This window comes from Aotus nancymaae, unplaced genomic scaffold, assembly GCF_030222135.1.
Source record: "Aotus nancymaae isolate 86718 unplaced genomic scaffold, 86718_ANA_hifiasm-v0.15.2.pri h1tg000036l, whole genome shotgun sequence".
NCBI classification, from domain to species: Eukaryota; Metazoa; Chordata; class Mammalia; order Primates; family Aotidae; genus Aotus; species Aotus nancymaae.
In genome coordinates this window covers 33,499,359-33,520,695 of record NW_026988450.1, presented here as the reverse complement: position 1 = coordinate 33,520,695, position 21,337 = coordinate 33,499,359, and the positions used below count along the sequence as shown (strand labels likewise).

The 21,337-nt window shown below is 34.8% G+C and overlaps 1 long non-coding RNA gene and 1 pseudogene across 1 annotated transcript in view; both read left to right on the top strand.

Annotated features, from left to right (window-relative positions):
* The window catches only part of LOC135277968 (uncharacterized), a 68,690-nt gene that overhangs the window by 10,380 nt on the left and 36,973 nt on the right, over positions 1 to 21,337 (top strand). The window contains exon 2 of the long non-coding RNA XR_010345501.1: positions 10,844 to 10,885. This is a non-coding gene — a long non-coding RNA (uncharacterized LOC135277968). The remainder of the gene's footprint in view (positions 1 to 10,843; positions 10,886 to 21,337) is intronic.
* LOC105729996 (tropomyosin alpha-3 chain-like) lies at positions 381 to 1,417 on the top strand (annotated as a pseudogene).

The following is a 21,337-nucleotide window of genomic DNA, read 5'->3' as shown; positions in this document are numbered from 1 at the left end:
CCAGGAATTTGATACCATCCCAGGCAACACAGCAAGACTTCCAACTCTTAAGAAAAATAAAAATTAAAAAGTGAGTCATCCACACAGCACCCAGGTCTTGATTTCTAACACTATTCTTTAATCATTGGAATTCATTTTTCATTAATTGAATTGTAGAAATCTGAGGCAGAAAATACATAAGATGATTCTGGAGTAACTTGTAGTGCCAGAAAATGAGAAACTGCTGAAAAAATAACCAAACAAGCAGAAAAACAAATAATCTGATTTAAAAATGGGAAAATGAGCTTAATAAACATCTCTCAAAAGAAAATACAAATGCACAACACCACTAATGAGGAAGAGGCAGGAATGGAAGTGTGAGCAGCAACTGGATGGTCACCATGGCTGGGACCACCACCATCAGAGTGATAAAGCTGGAGCCCTCAGCTCTGCAGCAACAGGCTGATGATACAGAGGAGAGAGCCAAACGCTTCCAGTGAGAAGTGTAGGGAGAAAGGCAGTCCCAGGAACAGGATGAGGCTGAGAGGCCTCCTTGAACCTTAGGGGCCAACTGGTTGAAGATGAGCTGGATCATGCTCAGGAGCAGGTGGCCACTGCCCTGCAAAATCTGGAAGACATGAGAAAAGCTGCTGCTGAGAGTAATAAAGGTATAAAGGTTATTGAAATCTGGGCCTTAAAAGATGAAGAAAATCTGGGCATGGTGGCTCATGGCTGTAATCACAGCACTTTGGAAGGCCAAGGCAAGCAGGTCACTTGAGCCCAGGAGTTCGAGACCAGCCAGGGCAAAATGAGAAGCTCCTGTCTCTATTAAAAAATACAATAAAAATAAAAATATAAAAAAATAGCTGGGCCTTGTGGCACATTCCTGTAGTCTCAGCAACTTGGGAGGCTGAGGTAGGTGGGTCACCTGAGTGGGGGAAGTTGGGGCTGCAGTAAGCTGAGGTCATGCCACTGCTCTTTAACCTAGGCATTGGAATGAGATCCTATCTCTCTCTCACACACACACACACACACACACACAGAGAGAGAGAAGAAAAAAAAGAAGATAAAGGAAAGATGAAGCTCTTGGAAATCCAACTCAAAGAAGCTCAGCACATTGAAGAAGAGGCAGATAGGAAGCGTGAAGAAGTGGTTTATATCCCAGTGATTATTGAAGAAGACTTGGAATCCACAGAGCAAGGAGCTGAGCTGGCAGAGTCCTGTTGCTGAGAGGCGGATGAGCCAATCAGATTGATGGACCAGAACCTGCAATGTCTATGTGCTGCTGAAGAAAAGTACCCTCAAAAGGAAGACAAATAAGGAAGAGATCAAGATTCCTACCAATAAACTCAAGGAGCCATGGACTCATAAAGATTTTGCTGAGAAATTATATATAAAAGTATTAGTGGGACAATTAAAATTTGAATGCTATCTGTAGATTAGAGCTGAGGCAGAAGTACTTTTTATAGTTCACTAGTGGATTTCCATGTGCAGCCAAGTTTGAGAACTAGTAGAGTCCCTCCCGTGGTTTTCATTCAGATTAGGTAGTTAGGCCTACCTAGCCCAGTTAGACCAGGTAGTTTCTAACTCCATATAAATTGTATCAGGATTTTTAGGAAGCTCTGAAGAAAGAGAGATTATAAAAATATAATGCTATAAACCCAACATTGGCATGCTTTGATGGTAATTAATAAGAAGAATGATTATGTAACTACATTAATATAGTTGCAGATGACTTGAATGGTGGAAATAATTAATCTTCCTAAACACCACACACACACACACACACACACACACACACACACACCCCACTGAAGAGATCAAGTCAGTATGACACAAAAGTCAATTGAAAGGCTCCCAATGGCTAAAGGTGAAATAAAATTGAGCAAGAAAATAAATTTATGTTGAAATATTACCCAAAGTATAAATAAATATATACAAGTCCATACTAATATAACTAAATGATTGAATATATAAATAGTGGAAGGAGAATGAACAAATCTCCCATACAAACTAATTTAAATAATTTATGTAGATACCTTACCCTTAAGGAGGGGGAGCATAAATCCCATTACAAATATGTATATTCTTCTCCCAGCACATACTTATCAATTCTTTTCATATCTTAACTATAGATTAATTCAGGTCAACTGGAAAATGTGATCTCATCTGCAATAACAAATATGAGATGGTCTCTAGTAGAACAATTTCTTATAACTTCTAAGGCATAGAGATAAATCAAAGTGATTGAAAATGCTTGATCGGAGAGAGATCCAAGATGGCTGATGATTAGCAGCTCGGGCACGTACCTCCCAGTGAAAGCGCAAAGAACGAGAGGACTCCACACTTTCAGACGAATATTAGTTGCTCACGGACCAGGAGATTCCCAGTGGAGGAGCTCCACGGGTCGCCAGGGCGACTCTTGTGACCAGCGTGGCGGTTTTGCTGGTGCCTTAGCACGCCAGTTCTTGGTGCAGAGTCCGGAGATTCCCGGGCAGAAAAACACCATCAATCTTAACACCGCTGTTTTGGCCGGCTCAGTGGATTGCTCAGATTTCGGCGCGGGGAATCAAGTTGGACGTCAGAGACCCAGTTAGAAAGTCGGTAATTATAAAGACGACAGACGGACAAATATATAATGAAGGGAAGAAACCAGCGTAAAAAGGTAGAGAATACTCAAAATCAGAATGCCTCTCCCTCTACAGGGGATTGCAATTCCTCATCAGTAACGGAACAAGGCTTAATAGATTACACGTGTGTTCCAATAACAGAAGCAGGTTTCAAAACGTGGGTGATAAGAAACTTCTGTGAATTAAAAGAACTTGTTCTAACCCAATGCAAAGAAACTAAGAACCTTGAAAAAAGGTTTGACGAAATGTTAACGAGAATGGACAATTTAGAGAAGAATATAAGTGAATTGATGGAGCTGAAAAACACAACACGAGAACTTCGCGAAGCATGCACAAGTTTAAACAGTCGAATTGATCAAGCAGAAGGAAGGATATCAGAAGTCGAGGACCAGCTCAGTGAAATGAAACGAGAAGACAAGAATGCAGAAAAAAGGATGAAAAGGAATGAGCAGTCTCCAGGAAATACGGGACTATGTGAAAAGACCTAATTTACGTTTGATAGGTGTACCTGAATGTGATGAAGAGAATGAATCCAAGTTGGAAAATACTCTTCAGGATATCATCAGGAAAATTTTCCCAACCTGGCAAGGCAGGGTAATATTCAACTCCAGGTAATACAGAGAACACCACAAAGATATTCTTCAAGAAGACCAACCCCAAGGCACATAATTGCCAGATTTATTAGGGTTGAAATGAAGGAGAAAATACTAAGGGCAGCCAGAGAGAAAGGTCAGGTTACCCATAAAGGGAAACCTATCAGACTTACAGCAGATCTCTCAGCAGAAACCCTACAAGCCAGAAAAGAGTGGGGACCAATATTTAACATCCTTAAAGAAAAGAACTTTCAACCCAGAATTTCCTATCCAGCCAAACTAAGCTTTATGAGCGAAGGAAAAATTAAATCTTTTGCGAACAAACAAGTACTTAGAGAGTTCACCACCACCAGGCCTGCTTTACAAGAGCTTCTGAAAGAAGCACTATACATATAAAGGAACAACCAATATCAGCCTTTCCAAAAATATATCAAAAAGCAAAGAACTTTAACACAATAAAAAATTTACATCAACTAATGGGCAAAACAGCCAGCTAGCATCAAACGCCGGTATTAAACTTATATATATTTTAATTGGATAAAAAGCCAAAACCCATCAGTATGCTGCATCCGGGCCCATCTTACATGCAACAATACACAAAGACTCAGAGAGAAGGAGGAAGATTTACCAATCAAACAGAGAGTAAAAATAAACTAATAAACAAAAAGCAGGAGATGCAATTCTCGCCTCTGATAAAGTAGACTTTAAAGCAACAAAGATCAAAAGAGGCCAGGAATGACATTACATAATGGCAAAAGGATCAATGCAACAAGAAGAGCTAACGATTCTATAGATCAACGAGATAGAAAATTAACAAGGATATTCAGAACTTGAACTCAGACCCGGAACAAGTAAACTTAATAAACATTTATAGAACTCTCCACTTCAAATACACAAAACATACATTATCACCTCACACCTATTCCAAAGGTGACTATATAATTGGAAGTAAATCACTCCTCAGTAATCGCATAGCATTTCATAGGTTTAAATTAAATATTGGTTGGCTGTTTGTTTGTTATCTTCTTCCCTTATTCCTTCCTGACTACATCATTAAGTATAATTATCAGTATAAAAGAGGTTTTCAATACCCATTACTAAATTGCATTCTAGCCTGGGCAAGAAAGCAATACTCCCATTCTCTCTCCCTCTTTCTTTTCCTTCTCCCTCATCCTCATTCTCTCTCTCTCTTTCTCTTCCTTTTTCCTCCTTCCTATTCTCTCTCTTTCTCAAAAAAAAAAAAAAAAAAAAAAGAAAATGCTTACAGCCTCAGAATTGTCCCACCCTTGAGACTTGGTATGTAGCTGAGATTAACTTCTAACCTTATATACAGTGATCCTTCCTGAATGTCTTGGACAACACCTTTTTAGCTATAATCTCTCCCTTGAGATCACACTTATCTTTTAAGAAGTGATTATTTTATGAGAATAAATACAGGGAGCTGAGGTCAGCTATATATCTTCTAAGATATTTAACTAGAACATGGGTCTTGATATCGTGCAATGTGGAAACGCTGAGAAACGGGCAAAATGTGATGTAAGCATTATTTTATCTCTTTTATTTTCCTTCTTAGTGCTTTTATAGATCAGTGCTTTTTATGCCTGCCCATGTAAGTAATCAAAACCTTTCATGAAATCTTAGCACTCAGATGTACATTTTCTAAGCTGGCCTCAAATATTCTACCATCTTTCTCTGTCAACAGCAAAAGTACATTTTTTTGGTCCCATTCCTTCATACTTTTTTCTTTTTTTCTTTGAGATGGAGTTAAAAAAAAAAAAAAAAAAAAAAAAAGGGCTGTGGTGCAATCTCGGCTCACCACAACCTCCATCTCCTGGGTTCAAGTGATTCTCTGCCTCAGCCTCCTAGGTAACTGGGATTGCAGGCATGCACCACCATGTCCACCTAGTTTTTAAAATATTTTTAGTAATGGCACAATTTCACCATGTTGGCCAGACTGGTCTTGAACTCCTAACATCAAATGATCCGTACGCCTTGGCCTCCCAAAGTGCTGAGATTACACGTGTGAGCCACTGTGTCTCCTTCATATTTTTTAATGTTGCTATGATGTTACTAGCTTCTTGCTAGGAAGCATATCCTTTGATTTAGTAGAAACATTTTCTAAATAGCATCATAACACAAAGGGATAATTCTAAAGGTAGAAATTTGGGGTTACTAGTCATAGAATAAGAGTGACTATTTCATGTATGTGCTAAAATTTTTCAACTCTAAGTTAGAGCGAACAAGTGGCTTCTAGGAATATTGCTGGGGTGCCAATGTGGATCACATACATGAGATGTCTATCATAAAAATTCTATTCCTAGATATGTATTTTTGTATGTACATACAAACTTCCTGCTTGCTAAACAGAGGTATTGAATGAGTTTAATACAATTGTTAAAATCCAAAAGCAGTGAAATTCTCATCCTAATATCTTTAGTATCACACAGAAATATATTGAAATTATTGGTTACATTTGCTGTAAACAATGTTAATCATTTAAATAACTTTGTGGTTATTAAATAACTTGTGGCTATCAAGTTATTTCATCGATAATTATCTCCATTTGCAAGGGTTGCTCACATTTCATATATTGTAATTCTAAATCAACAAGAACCAATGCAGCAGTATGCTATGGACATAATATGGAAATTGCAGGTAATTAATCAGTGGAGCACAAGAGCTAAGCATAAAGTATACACTACATGCTGTTAGAACCCACAAGTTCAAAGCCAATTCTAGGTAACCAGATCATCCAGGATAAACGGCACTTGTATTAGTTAGAAGGATAAAGGGTAAGTGGCTGCAGCAAAAGGACACACGAAAAAATGCAGTGACTTAAATAAGATGAAAGTTTACTTTCCTTTCATGTAAGAGTTAGGCATGTCTATGCTGGTGGGCATGTCTGATTTACATCATTGTGAGACCCAGTAGATTTCTCTTTCTCAGTTTAGTCCACCCATTCATTAGCATTATCCTAGTCTCCTGGGTCTAAGCTTTATCCCTGACACTTCTGTATTCCAGCTCAGAGGAAGAGAAAAAGAAAAGAGGACATCCTGGGCAAGCAATTTCCTTTTAAGCATGTGAAGCAGAAATCATACACATTCTTTTTGCTCATTTCCCAATAGAGAAAACCTGATCACACAGCCACAGTGTAGAGGTGTAAATGCTGAACTTTTTGCTAAACATTGCTTTATAAGATGAAAAGCTGATCTGAAGCTGTTGGCTTAAGGAATTAAATGCAATGAGTATTGTAGTACCTATCCCATTGGTGTTTTGTTTTGTTTTTTGAGAAATAAACTAAATAAAATAATTTCTCCTTATGCAAGCCATGTAGTATCATTCGCTAAATATTAGGCTTCTTTCTTTCTCCAGATGGTTTTATCAAGCATCATGATGTAGGATTTATCTGGCAAATTGGTGATTGGTGATATTTTCTAGAGATACAAAGACTCAAAGTCCCTTTGAGACCAAAGAGAACAATGCCTGTAAGTAAGTCAGAACTGATAAGCAAGGGCTTCACCGAACAATGCAATATTTTTTCTGCCAAAAAATAATTATTCCATCCTATGTGGAACCTGGTTATAGTCTTCAAATTGGAGAGAAATTGGACTTGGTATTCAAATATCATAGAATGTGACAGATTATTGCTAGATGATATGGTCTAGAAAGCATGATACTAGTACTGAGTAAATATATTTGCAGAAAATTCAAGAAAAACAAAAAACATAAGAGAAGCTTTCTCTTCATGGGTGGAATAGTTAGACTGATTTATTAGGGAAAGTCTTAGACTGTAACTATGTTGTATTTTGGCAAACACCATTTTTAATTGAAGATTTACACAAAGTACTCAGTGCTTTTCTGTTAGGGATTTTACCTACCTGTGAAGATCTTTGAGAATATTATTTGTTGAATCAATAAAAGGTATTCATTTTCTAGGTTTATTTCCCCTCCTTTATGCTAAGTTGTTGTGCCAGGGCATAGGAGAATTATTTTAAATGTATACCTATATGCATAGGAATCTGTAATATTTAAACATGTTAGCATCATTTTCTAAATATAATTCAGTATGCAAGGCATATTCAAAACCCAGTCCAAATGCTAAAAATAAATCCCTGTCAGAAATTTATTTCCTATCACACCATCAGTGTTTTCTCTCTTTTTCTCAACGAACTATTTTGGCACATGACATTTTCTGTATCATTCATGTGAAGTTTAGTTTGTAATATTTATACTTATGTCTTGTCTTCTCATCTAAGTGATGAATTAGTTGCCAAGCAGGGATGTGGCTTATACTTCTTTTTCTAGACAGTGCATGGAGGTTTTAAGCTCTAAGTACTTTATAGACTCTGAAAAGCACTTTTCAAACATGCAACCCTGGTTTTATTTTTTTGTTATTTTTTCCCTATTATATCTTAAACAAATATATATTTGTATTTAGGGAAATAAATTATTAAAAGTTACACAATATTAATCAAAAATTAATATGGCTAAACATAAAATGCATTAAAATATCTATCTGCAGAAGGCTTCCATCCAGAGATGTTCTAAAATGTGTTGATAATTATCTTGTAGATTCCCTAAATCTCTTCAAACTGCCAGAAAATGAAAAGCCAGGTAAGGTAAAGGATAATCTGGGAAATTAATAATATTTTTGACAAGCAATGAGAACCAGAAAAAGTAACTGAAGACTAAGATTTCCCATATAATGATAATGATTCACACTAGTGTAATGCTTGCTATGTCCAAGCACTGTCCCTAAAACAAGTACTGAAGGGTAAATGCTAAATATTCCTACTTTGGAGATGAGAAAGCTGAGACACAGAAAAGTCAAATCACTTCTCCCAGGATTCAAAGTCGAGATTTCAATTGAGCGATTCTAGTTTAAATTCTAGCTTAATTTAAGGAAGAATCTACTCTGGCTAACACCTTATATGCGACCTATGTAATGTTGTAGTGCTAATGCTATTATTTGCTGAACACTACTATCCTGTGACAGGCACATGACTGTTAATATTTGAGGATTCCTGGGCATTGGAGCCCTCAGTCCTCCCTGTGGCACCCCTCCTAGCTCCCAGGTCTTTCATTTCATAGATTTAGTTAATACTGAAAGTGGCAATAAAGGCAACAGATAAAATTATGGTAAAATTGATTAATCTGACATGTGACTCTAGGATAAGAAGAATAAATTTAGAAAGCAAGAACAAGGAGAGGGACCCTGGGATGAGGATCCAACAGGAAATGGAGGGGAGTTTGCAGTTGAGAATTTAGGAAATAGTTCAGAGATGGAAGGCCAGGCTGCTATCCTCTTTTCTTTTAGGGCTTCTAGACCCAAGTGGGGCCCCCAGACTTTGCACCTCAGGAGGTCTCGTGCTTTAAAAGACTTAATTTATCAGAGGCACAAAATGTTATTAAGGTAAAATGAAATATGCAGAATAATTAAGAACTACCTGTTCAACCAAGCAACAATACTTTGTTATATAGGATCTGTTGTATGGAATATGAGAAATACTGACTATAGTATTTCAGCTAATTATTTTAGATTAGACAGGGTAGTTCTAGATTCTAATAGCTCAGGATCGCTATATGTTAAAAAGTTCTGGAAAATGTTGCATGTTCACTTGGTGCTTGCTTGACATTCTCCTCTAATATTACTTAAGTGCTCATAGATTTATCACTGGTCACATGTAAAAGAAATGCTCTTTTTTTCTGATTTGAACTTCAGCTTTACCTCTTACGTGTTTCATATCTGCATTTGTCTCAATGTGACATATTGCAATAAGCTTTTTTGCTAATAAAATTGACAGATTTTCAGTTGTGAGTCTCCAAACAAGTAGAAAAGCCCTCCTCTTCAACATTTGTTTCATCGTCTAGTGCTATAAAAAAATCCTCATGGTCCTGGCTATTATAGAAATCTTTAGGAAGATAATAAAAAAGAGAATAATTTCTAGGAATGCAGTTACTATTGCCTAAAGATTTCAAAAGAAAATATGTCTGGAAGAGGTGTTCTATGCTTAGTCAATAAAATTACAATGGTTACGTTTAACATGATCTGAAAATGAATTGTTTTTCTCATTTATTCTTCATTCCATGGTTAAGATTGCATTCTGTGGAGACAGGAAGCACAGTAATAAATTTTGAGAGAGTTATTGGAAGCCAATACACTCAGACACCATGATGGATGATCCAGAATCATGGGTGAAGATGTAACCAGTGTTAAGTAAATGGTATCAGGGAATTGTAGAGATAAGAAGGTCCATATTATTTCAGTATGAATAGGTTCCAAAGAGCCATGACATTGTGAGTAATAATGGTGTTGTTACCTTTTTCTTGAGGAGGTAAATATAAAATTCTCTAGTATTAATACATTTCAAAATAAAGAAAAGGAAGAGATGGTTTCTGGACTTAAAAAGATGACTGGAGGAATTTTGCATGCCCTGACTGAACAATAAACAACTATATAATCCTTTTCCATCTGCTAGTCTAAATTGTCATTAATATATAGTAATACCTTATGTAGGCCCATGAATTTTATATTGCATATTTGCACTGCCCTCTGGAATATTGAGAGAGAGAAAGAATTTTAGGAAGTTTTTGTTGCATATCATGAAAAGACTTTCCTTTTGGTACCTCTTCAAGAAATTTTATTCATGATTTAAATCATTTTTCTGCATGTCAGATTGATATATCCTGTATAAACCACACCCATTTTACAAATGAGAAAGTTTAGAGGAAACAAAAATATTTTCTAGAGATTGCACTGCACTAAAGAATGAAGCTGAGGTTTGTGTCATGATTTATCTGATTGCAAAAGTCATTGTCTCCACCACACCACACACCTTATTCTTCTTCTGGTGAATAATTCAGGCTGCCCAGTTTTAGTGATAGCAGGCTATTGCTTTACTAGGATACCAAAACAATCTCACATTAATTTGAATGATTAAATGTTATTCACTAATAGAGGATAAAATCACTAGGATTGTTAGGTCAGCTATTCTCAGCAGTTGTCTTGTACATCAATGAGCATTTGTTACTGTAGGTTTGATTGGGTGTATATATTCTCTAGAGTCCTACCATCATCTTGCAATGACATAACTAAGTTTCTCTGTGCAAATGTTGAGGACTCGGGTCTGGACACATTTCTCTTCTGTTAGGTTTCTGATTCCTCAGGCAACTCTGACTATACAGACATCTACTGACCTTTCTTTTAGGCAGCTTGGACAGTATAGGCATCTGTTGTCTTTTCTTTTTATCACCTTAATTTTTTTTTTCTATTTTGATTTAAAAAAATGTAGGAGTTTTGTTTTTTTTTTTAATTGCAACCCACATAAATTAGCAACTAATATTTCTCAATTTGCATTGTTCTTTCCACGAACTTTTTCTGGTAGTTTATTCTTTTGACAATACAATAATGCCTTTAATAGTTACAAAAACAACCTGTCTTCCACTGTGAAGCTGCCTAAGAGTAGTAACCCTTTCCCTTTCTCTCTCACCCATATAACAGCATGCTTATGAGTCAATACTTAATTTTTTTTTCTAAGGAGATTATAGGTGGGCCTAGCCTGTGTTTTTGTTGTTGTTGTTGTCATATACATACATATATATGTATACTTTAAAAATTTTTTTTTATTTTTTGTACTTTAGATTCTGTGGTACATGTGCAGAACATGCGGGATTGTTGCAAAGGTACGTACATGGCAATGTGATTGGCTGCCTCCGTCCCCCTGTCACCTATATCTGGCATTTCTCCCCAACCTCCCTACCCCTGCTGTTTCTCTCCTAGTCCCCCCCCAACAGACCCCAGTGTGTGATGTTCCCCTCCCTGTGTCCATGTGTTCTCATTGTTCAACACCTGTTATCACCTTAATTTTAACATAGGCAGGACCTGCCCATATATGATTAGATAAGTATTTGTTGAATAAATGAAAGAGTGAATGAATAAATAAATCAGTCAAGTTACATCACTATCTGAATAATTTTAGGTCAATACTCTTACATGTAATAGAGATCTGTATAGATTATATAGATTATATAGATCTCTACTATGGTTTATTTATAAAAATATTTAAAGTGTTAAGTATTTCCTTATTCTTAATAAGTGCTTAAAATTGATAAAATAAAGCAAAATTAAAAATTCATGCACTCTAATGTAAATTTTGCTAGAAAAGGAGATTTTTAAAAAAATTGAATTAGTTTTATTTCAGAGAATTCAGCTTCTGGGTCATGGGTTCTGGCTTTCATATGTTAATGAATCATTGTACTTTTCAAAGGTATTGGTGGATAAATCTGGGAGCAAGGCTAAAGCCCTAATTGATCCAGAGCTCAGGCTGATCAATGAGAAAACACAATGAGTTTCCAGCAATGTGAACATTGTTTCTACCAGTACTGATAATCTAATTTATTATTTAAAAAAAGAATGTCTTTGCTCTTATTAAAGGTAGTATTTCTTCTAGTATGAGGAGGCAAGTAGAGTAAAATGAATAGACTCTGCACAGGAGGTTTATACTTAGAAGTTGGTCAAATAAAACACATGATTTCCTTAGTATAGATCTCTTTAGGTTAAGGCTATTCTTATCCACACTGGCAAAATTGTAAGACAGCTTGCCACAGTCTACAGTTAATATTCTCAGGTGCTTTAAAAACATTATATCTTATTACAATGCATTCAATACAGGGAATAGAATTATGATTACCACCCATTAGTCACTCAGATAAAAATGTTCAATGAATGAATTGATTAAATGATGGATAAAACATTTTGCAACTGGCTTCATAACAGTTACTTTATTGATTTCTTTGTACTATGCAACCTTTAAATATTAATTATCCAGGATGCTTAGGTAGATGCCCAATTAAAATGATAAAACTGTTCTATCATTTTGCTTTTTAATTACTTGAAATTATTTTGATACAATTTCCAACTCACTTTGTGTATTTCTTCATATATTGTGAAAGCCAAATTTATATTCAAGAAGTTGAAAATAATTTTTGGCTAATGACTAGAGATAGTTTCCCTGCTATACCAAATAGTGGTTGGGAATGAATTCTTTACATGATTTAATGCCATTCTGATAACAGTTATCTACTTTCTCAGTTAACTGCTGTTGGGGAAATTATTAATTAGAGAAACATGTTTTCCCGACTCAAAAATTTCTTTACAAAAGTAACAGATAAAGAACACAGTTTTATGATTAAATAAGCGTTAAACCAGAATGTGATATGCATCAAATAAACATTAAACCAGAATGTGATATGCATCATAGGCAATCTGCTAAGATGTAGCAAAGACAGAAAGAACCTGCCCATTTCATATAGGTAAGCACTCAAGTAAGAAGACTTGACAGGATCGTTTTGTCACACACAGTTCATCCTAGGTTCACCTGATAATAGGGGTAATCATCTATGTTACCTAATGAGCTTTATCCAGAGGAAAAGCAAACTTCTCAAATCTTGATGAAAAAGGTAGCTTTGCAAGAGCAAGGTACCCACCAAAGTTAAATTGTGCTGAGAGGGATGCTATCTCCCTTGATATATACATTTCAAAGAGAATGCTTCCAGGTCCTTGAGAAAGACATTCCTGGGTCATAAAGCTGACAAAAGGCCTGTCTAGTTTCAAAAGGATTTATATACATTTCAAATAGAGTAGAAAGTACTTATAAGTTTTCTGAAGTATGTTCTCCAAGGAAAAGGAGAGGAAAGAAATCTCTTTCCTCATTTTCAACAGGGAAGTGAAGCTTCTTATTTACTTTTTTAAAAAATAATTAGGCTTATTGAGGTATAATTTGCATAAAGTTCACTCATCTTTAATTTTACAGTTCAATGAATTTTGACAATGTATATATTCATGTAATCATCATTACAATGAAAATGTAGACTATTTCTGTCGATCCAAGTAGACCCCTCTACAATCCATCCCCTTCCCCACCTCAACTCCCTGGCAGTTTTGCCTGTTTTAGGTCTTTTTTTTTTCCCAGCTGTATTGAGATATAATTGACAAATAAAAATAGAATATATGTAGAGTGTACAACCTGATGTTTTGAAGGCCTGGAACCAACCCAAATGCCCATCAACAATAGACTGGACAAGGAAAATGTGGCACATATACACCATGGAATACTATGCAGCCATAAAAACGACGAGTTTGTGTCCTTTGTAGGAACATGGATTAATCTGGAAACTATCATTCTCAGCAAACTGATACAAGAACAGAAAATCAAACACTGCATGTTCTCACTCATAGGTAGGTTTTGAACAATGAGAACATATGGACACAGGGAGGGAAGCATCACACAGTGGGGTCTGTTGTGGGGGACTAGGGTAAGGACAGCGGTGGGTAGGGAGTTGGGGAGGGATAACAAGGGGAGAAATGCCAGATATAGGTGACAGGGGGATGTAGGCAGCAAACTACATTGCCATGTATGCACCTATGCAACAATCCTGCATGTTCTGCACATGTACCCCAGACCCTAAAGTACAATAAAATATATATTTTATAAATATATATATATATATATATAAAGGATGCATTGTGAAACAATCACCACAATCAAGCTAATTAACCTATTTATTATTGTTAAAACTCACGCTCTGAATGAGGAGACCCCCAAACAGGCTTTGTGTGAGCAACATGGCTATTTATTCCCCCAGGTGCCGGTGGGTTAAGTCTGAAAAGAGAGTCAGCAGGGTGGAGGAATAGGAGTTGGTTTTACAGGTTTGAGGTAAACAGTGGAAAGCTACAGAAGTTACATTTTAGGGCGATTTTTGCAAGCTGGGAGGGGGTTGTAGGATGTGGAGTCAGGAGACTGACCAAGGTCGGTTACAAAGTCCAAAGGCCTTGTCAATTGAGTCCGGAATAAGAAACAATAGAATATCTCAAATTAGTTAGGCATGCAGGGGTTGATCGTTTCTTCCAGGAACTCATCTGGGGTATAAGTGCAGGTCACACAGATTACCATGCCATCATGGCACGGTCAGACCTTACAATTATCTCACATAGCCACCTTTGTGTGTGTGTCTATGTTAAGCTTTTTATTTTTCATGTGTTTGTTTGTCCTTACAGTTTTATTTGTCTTTACACTGGTCATACGTTGTTTTCTTTCAGAATTACCTTGCAGATGGCTATAAGTTTGAAAAATAATAAATGCTATCATTCCTCTATTGGAATTTTCTCATTTTTTTCTTTATTTCCTACTTAATATCATATTGGTATTTAATTAGAATGCCTGGTGGCTTTAATAGTAATAACAAGCTGTTTATTGGGGGCAATTTGATACAGTCTTTGAATCATATTTTTCTGAACTTAGAATATATATATTTAATGTGAGATCCCAGTTTCTTCAATCTTTTTCAATTTATTTAAATGATATTACATTATTATTTTCTAAACTTATAGATACATTTTATGTTTTTATAATGTACAACATATTTTGAAGTATGCATACATTGTGGAATGACAAAATCTAGTTAATTAATATGTGCGTTACCTCACATAGTTCTCATTTTTGTGGTGAGAACATAACATCCACTCTATTAGTATTTTTCAAGACTACAGTGTATTGTTACTAACTATAGTCACCATGTTGTATAATAGATGTCTTGACCTTATTCCTCCTACCTAACTAAAATTTTACATTATGTGACCAACATCATCTCAAACCCTCCTCTCCAACTGCCAGAGCCCCTGGTAAATACCTTTCTACTTTCTATTTCAATGAGAGTAACTTTCTTAGATACTACATATGGATGAGGTCATATGATATTTGTCTTTCTGTACCAAACTTATTTCAGTTAACATAAGAAACTACCAATTCATCTATCATTTGTTACAATGATAAGATTTCCTTCTTTTTTATGGCTGAATAGTATTCCACTGTGTTTATATACCACAATTTTTCTGACTACATTCACTGATGGACACCTAGGATGATTCCATATCTTGGCTATTGTGAATAGCAATGCAATAAATAAATGGGAGTGCAGATATTTCTTCACCATTGATTTCATTTCTGTTGGATGCATACCCAGAAATGGGATTGCTGGATCATATGGTAATTCTACTTTTAAGGAACCCCTTTATTGGTTTTCATAATAGCCATGCTAATTGATATTCCCACCAGCACTCTGCAGGCATTCCCTTTTCTTCATATTCTCACATCTTCACATATTATCTTTTGTCTTTTTACTAGTAGTCATTCTAACAGGTAATATCTCATTGCAATTTTAATTTGCATTTCCCTAATGATTAGTGATGTTGAACATTTTTTAATATACCTGTTGGCCATTTAGATGTCTTATTTTGAAAAATGTCTATTCAGGTCCTTTACCTATTTTTAAATTGGATTATTTGTTTTCTTGCTTTTGAGTTGAGTTCTTTATATGGTTTGGATATAAACCCCTTATCAGATGTATAGTTTGCAAATATTTTCTTTCAATCTGTAGATCATCCCTTCACCTTGCTAATTGTTTTCTTTGCTGTGTAGAAGCTTTTTAGTTTGATGTACTCAAATTTATCAACTTTTTTTTTGTTGCCTATGCTTTGGGGTCATATCAAAAAAGAAAAAGATTGCTCAGATCAATATCAATCTTAAAATCAAAATTTTAAATGATTAATATTAATAAAGCAATTGCTTAGGCATGATTCTAAGTACTTTACATCTACTAATACTTTTAATCTACAAGGTATATACTATTACTGTCATTCTATTTTTTAAAGAAAAAAAAAACAGACACAGAAGATTTAAGCCATTTCTTTAAGCTCAGTTAGCTAGCTGGCAGCAACACTAGAAATTTGATTCTGAGCTCTACTGTTTAGCAACTACTATGCTACATCCACCTTGTAGACTGATGTGATGGAAAGGTATATTAGATAATTCATTTTGTACAATGTTCAGCATATACTTAGCACTCAGTGAATACTGTCCATTGTTGCTGTTTTGTGGTTGTTGCTGTTGGCATTCTAAAACTGACTTCTTCAGGCCCTCAGGCCAATATTCACCCATTTTCTCCACTAATAAAAAAAAAAACAGCTTTTATGCAATGTTCTCTATTGGCAATATTAACACATAAATGTGGAATCTTAGGGTTGAGATATTCTGAGTTCTTTGATATTGCAATTTATTTATCTTTAAAAAGTTAACAAGGGTTATATGTCAAATCTCCTCTATACATAAAGACTGAACATATTTGGGATTTTCTAATTCTAATTACTCATTTGTTCATTAATTTATTGATTCAGTCAACAGCTATCTATGGAACACCTCCTAAATACTAGGTACTACTCTAGGTGTTTTCACAGAAGTTCATGCTTTAAAGATTTGAGAATAATTAATGAGTATTAGGAGTTCAAAGCCCAAAGAGACTGAAACCTATTATTAGAGCTTAATTTTAAAACAAAAATGACATGAACTACATAGAAGACTCAAAACCTTTTGAATCTGACCTTGTCATCTTTCTCTAGGTGATTTATCCTGTAATTTATTACTATTTTCTTGAGGCAAGATAGATTTGAAATGACCTAAGGATTTGATTAATGGTTTTTTTTTTTTTTTTTGTCTCAACTAATTGCTTTAGAATACCTCTGCAGCTTCAATATTCTTATAGTTAATATTTCAAGATTCTCTGATAAAAACTTGACTCCCCTTAGGAAACTCAAAATCTGCAAAAGCAAAATGTTGAGCTTATAAATGGTAGAATCAAGAAGTCAGACATGATAAAAATGTTAAACATTTGAATAATTAATCATAGTGATAATTATACCCAAACAATAACATACCTTGAAAGATTCTCATTGTGTAGCTCACCTCAAGATCAATTTTTGCAACATTCATCAGTGGTAAATGGACGTGTGTGAGGGCCGTTGGGTAAGTATGACAGGATTTGGGTAGTTTGGCTTCAAATTCTAGCTCTGCCTCTTAGTCACTGTGATTTTTGCAAAATTCACTCAACCTCTTTAAATCTGTTTCTGAATCTGAAAAATGGGTTGATATTTTTATGTATTTCAAAATTTAGTTGTACTAGCAAGATGATGTATATATATAATGAAATTATTAAACTGTAAGTATTAAATGAGTTAATTTATAAGTTCAATAAATTGTGGGTTTGATAAAATTTATTTGAAATTCCTTAAGACAACATCTTTGTCTTTTCATTTATTTCAATACAGCTGTCATAATTATCTTGTTGAATTAAGTCAGATAAAAACAAATACCTCCCCACCTTGATGTATAAATCCTTACATGGGCTGCATTATTTGTTCTCTGACTTCATTTCTTTCCCCTGTCTTTGATTTCTCTGTTCAGACCACATGAGTTCAGGGCTTTCTTGCTGCTCTTGGAAAAGGAGAGGTACACTCCTGCTCCAAAGCCTATGCACTTGATGTTTCTATCAGAACAACTTTTGACCTATGCACTGCAAAGTTTGCTCCTGACCTCCTTCAGGGATTTTTTTGTTTTTGTTTTTGTTTTGAGACAGAGTCTTGCTGTTGTTGCCTAGGCTGGAGTGCAATGGCATGATCCTGGCTCGCCACAACCTCTACCTCCTGGGTTCAAGTAACTCTTCTGCCTCAGCCTCCCAAGTAGCTGGAATTGCAGGTGCCTGACACCACACCCAGCTAAGTTTTTGTATTTTTAGTAGAGATGGGGTTTCGTCATATTGGTCAGACTGGTCTCAAACTCCTGACCTCATGATCCAACCACCTCAGCCTCCCAAAGTGCTGGGATTACAGGTGTGAGCCACTGCACCCAGTCTCAGGTCTTAATTCATGTCATTTTCTCTTTAGTGCCATCTCTAACCATTATGTTAAAAATTGTAGTTCACCTTCCAACACTTCCTATTCCTCTTGGCTTTGGTTTTCTTCATAACATTTATCACCATTTAGTATGTATTTTACAATTCATTTATTTATACTGTTTATTGTTTGTCTCCACCACTAGAATATAAATACCATGAAGGCAGGAGTTTGTGTATGTTTTGCTCAATTTTGGGATCCCACTTCCAGAAAGAGTCTAGTGTAAAAAAGACACTCGATAAGCATATAACAATAGAAATTGTCTAAGAAAAAAAAAAAGAAAGAAATTATTAAATTGTGAATAAAAGATATGGCAGGCCAGAATATATAGAAAGGCATTGTGATGAGGAAAACTTGAGTTGTACTATGGTATGGTTTGTATAAGACAAACCAATGGGAAATAAACCACTTGGGGAGAATCTTAAAGTTATATTAGATCACTCTTGATTATTTTTTCCTTTTTTAAAAAAATACTTTAAGTTTGGGGATACATGTGCAGAATGTGCAGGCTTGTTACACAGGTATACATGTGCCGTGGTGATTTGCTGCATCCATCAATCCATCATTTAGGTTTTAAGCCCATCATGCATTAGGTATTTGTCCTAATGGTCTCCCTTCCCTTGCCCCCACCCCCTAACAGGCCCTGGTGTGTGATGTTCCCCACCCTGTATCTGTGTGTTCTCATTGTTCAACTCCCACTTATGAGTGAAAACATGCGATGTTTGGTTTTCTGTTCCTGTGTTAGTTTGCTGAGAATGGTGGCTTCCAGTTTTATCCATGTCCTTAAAAAGGACATTAACTCATTCTTTTTAATGTCTGCATAGTATTCCATAAGATCACGCTTGATTATCTTAATTGTTTACCACTTATTTTAGGTAACAAATAACTAGGTATTTAATCAGCAAAACAGATATTATCATTGGGCTTAGCTAGTTTGCTATATTTTGCTTGATTCCATCCTTTACACTTTCTATCAACCAGAAATGTCTTATGGTATGTAAATAGAATAATAATAATAATAATAATAATAATAATAAACAGTGTTGCCTAAATACCAAGATGTAGCCTGAGAAACCCTATACATTTATATAAAACAGATGAGTTCTAATTTTGAATTAAGCTGAGGCCATATGACTTAAGAATTCTATAGTTTTTTTCTATAATATCTATTAATATTAACTTAATATTAAATTATATTACATTTTAAAACCCACAGGAAGGGTGCTCTTTGCATTTGTTAAATAAAACCTGAGTCTATTTTGAGTAAGTGGAAGTTCTCTTTATTTTGTGGTGCTCCAACGTATACAACAAGTTCTCGAGTGTTGTTCCTTCCATAGTGCATTATACTACAAAAGATATTTATCAATTTGTGCCATACCACATCTCACTTTCAGAAGTATTTATGTCTAAAGGAAAATTATGGCCCATAAAAATGATCTCTCTTAAACAAATATATAGTGTAGGATATAAAAAAGTAACACTGTGCTTTTTACTTGACTTAATTTTATTTCCTTGCTTACATCTTAGGTATTGGATGCATTAAATGAAATACTGTTATTGGTCTCAGACAGTTTTCCTTGCTATTAGCTATACTCTGCATATTATCTAGTAATTTATGTTATCTGTGGCATTTCCAAATGATCCTTCCATTTGATAAAGTGTATTAAATATTATATTCTTATTGAATTAGAAATAATTGCATCTGTTTCAGTTATTGAGACCACATTCTGTATCATTTGTGCATTTATTTTTATTGTTGTAAAATCAAGGTTTTAGCTAAATAAATTAGTGGTAAGCCCATAAAAGTTTATGATGAATTTATATCATTAAGGAGTTGAGAGAGTTTAATAAATTATTTTCAATATTCTTTTCAATCTTTCATATTAATGGGCAACCTGAAAAATTTGTTTCTCATTTTGTAAATTAATCAGCTTTATGGAGTACCTATAAAATTACTTTATCTAAAATATATTATATTCTTTTATTATAGAATGAATCACATTATTTTGCCCTTGTTAAAAATGTTAGAAAAGTTAGAAACGATGTCTAACTTATTCTCCTGTCACAGAGTATTTGGCAGTGCTAAATCCATAGTAGGTATTCAGTAAATAGTTTTAAGTAAATTATAATCACATAGCCAAAATTTTCCTGTTTGCTATTTTGGAAGGAATTGCAGTATTAAAAACGTTAATCAAAAATTCTTATCTTGAAGAAATTTACAGTCATAACAATTTTAAATATTTTAAACTTTTGATTTTTCCTGAGATATTTTCAAGTGTTCTATTTTCATGAGTTCTGATAATCAGTTCGACTCAGCATGGGCAAATCACCATGTGAATAGATAGAAGCAGAGAGGGCAAAGGTGTTTTCAGGGTGAATGGATCCCTTTAGTGATTCATATCACTTAGAGCTAGTCTGGAATTATACATTGCCTTTCCTTGGAAAGTCCTAGTTTAGATCTGTTGTGCTAGTGTCTAAATACATTTTAGTATTTTTACTCCGAAATAGGCCCTGAATGAAATGATGCAATGCATAGTTTCCCTACCTATAACTCCCATTCCTATGATCAGCAGTTTGTCACCTACATTTTTCAAGTTCCAACCCCATGAATACCTAGCAATTTGTAAGGATATTTAGAAAGCTTAACCTAGAATGAGAAATTCTAATATTAAGTACACATAAGTACAAAAGTCATATAAATTACCATTCATTAATTCATTCAATAAGTGGGCCTGAGATCTGCTTCATGTAGTATAAGTGACAATTCCGAAGCCTCAGTCCCAATGTACCAGATGCTTCTTATCAAATACCATCAGGAGCAATGCTATTAACATCATAATGAAGGACAGGCAAGATGATACATTAGATAACAAAAGAATGGCTTATATATTTTCTCTCACCAAATTAAAGAAATTGCCAAACATCAAAACTGGCATTGAAAACTCTGCTTATTTCAGTGGAAGCTAGATATTATGCCTACTCTGCTTTTTCATACTTTATAAAATATTCTCAGTACATAATTATCTGGGCATGTATACAAGTGTAAAATATTATGATCATGTCTTTAAAATAATTTCTCTTTTTATCTGTTACAATTTTGATTTGTGCCTAATGCAAATGACTTTATTTAATGGCCTATTGATAGCCAAAACTTTATTTTGTCCAAGCAATCACAATCACAAATATAATTATTTGAACCAACCAATCTCATTTCAGGAGAAATAAACTATAAACCGTGAACTAAAAGCCTAGTTTCAATTTTCTATATATTTGATTTTCATGAGGACATAAGAGTCATTTACAATCCAATGCATTTTTAAAAAGATGTGTATCCTAATGGATAAAGGATAAGT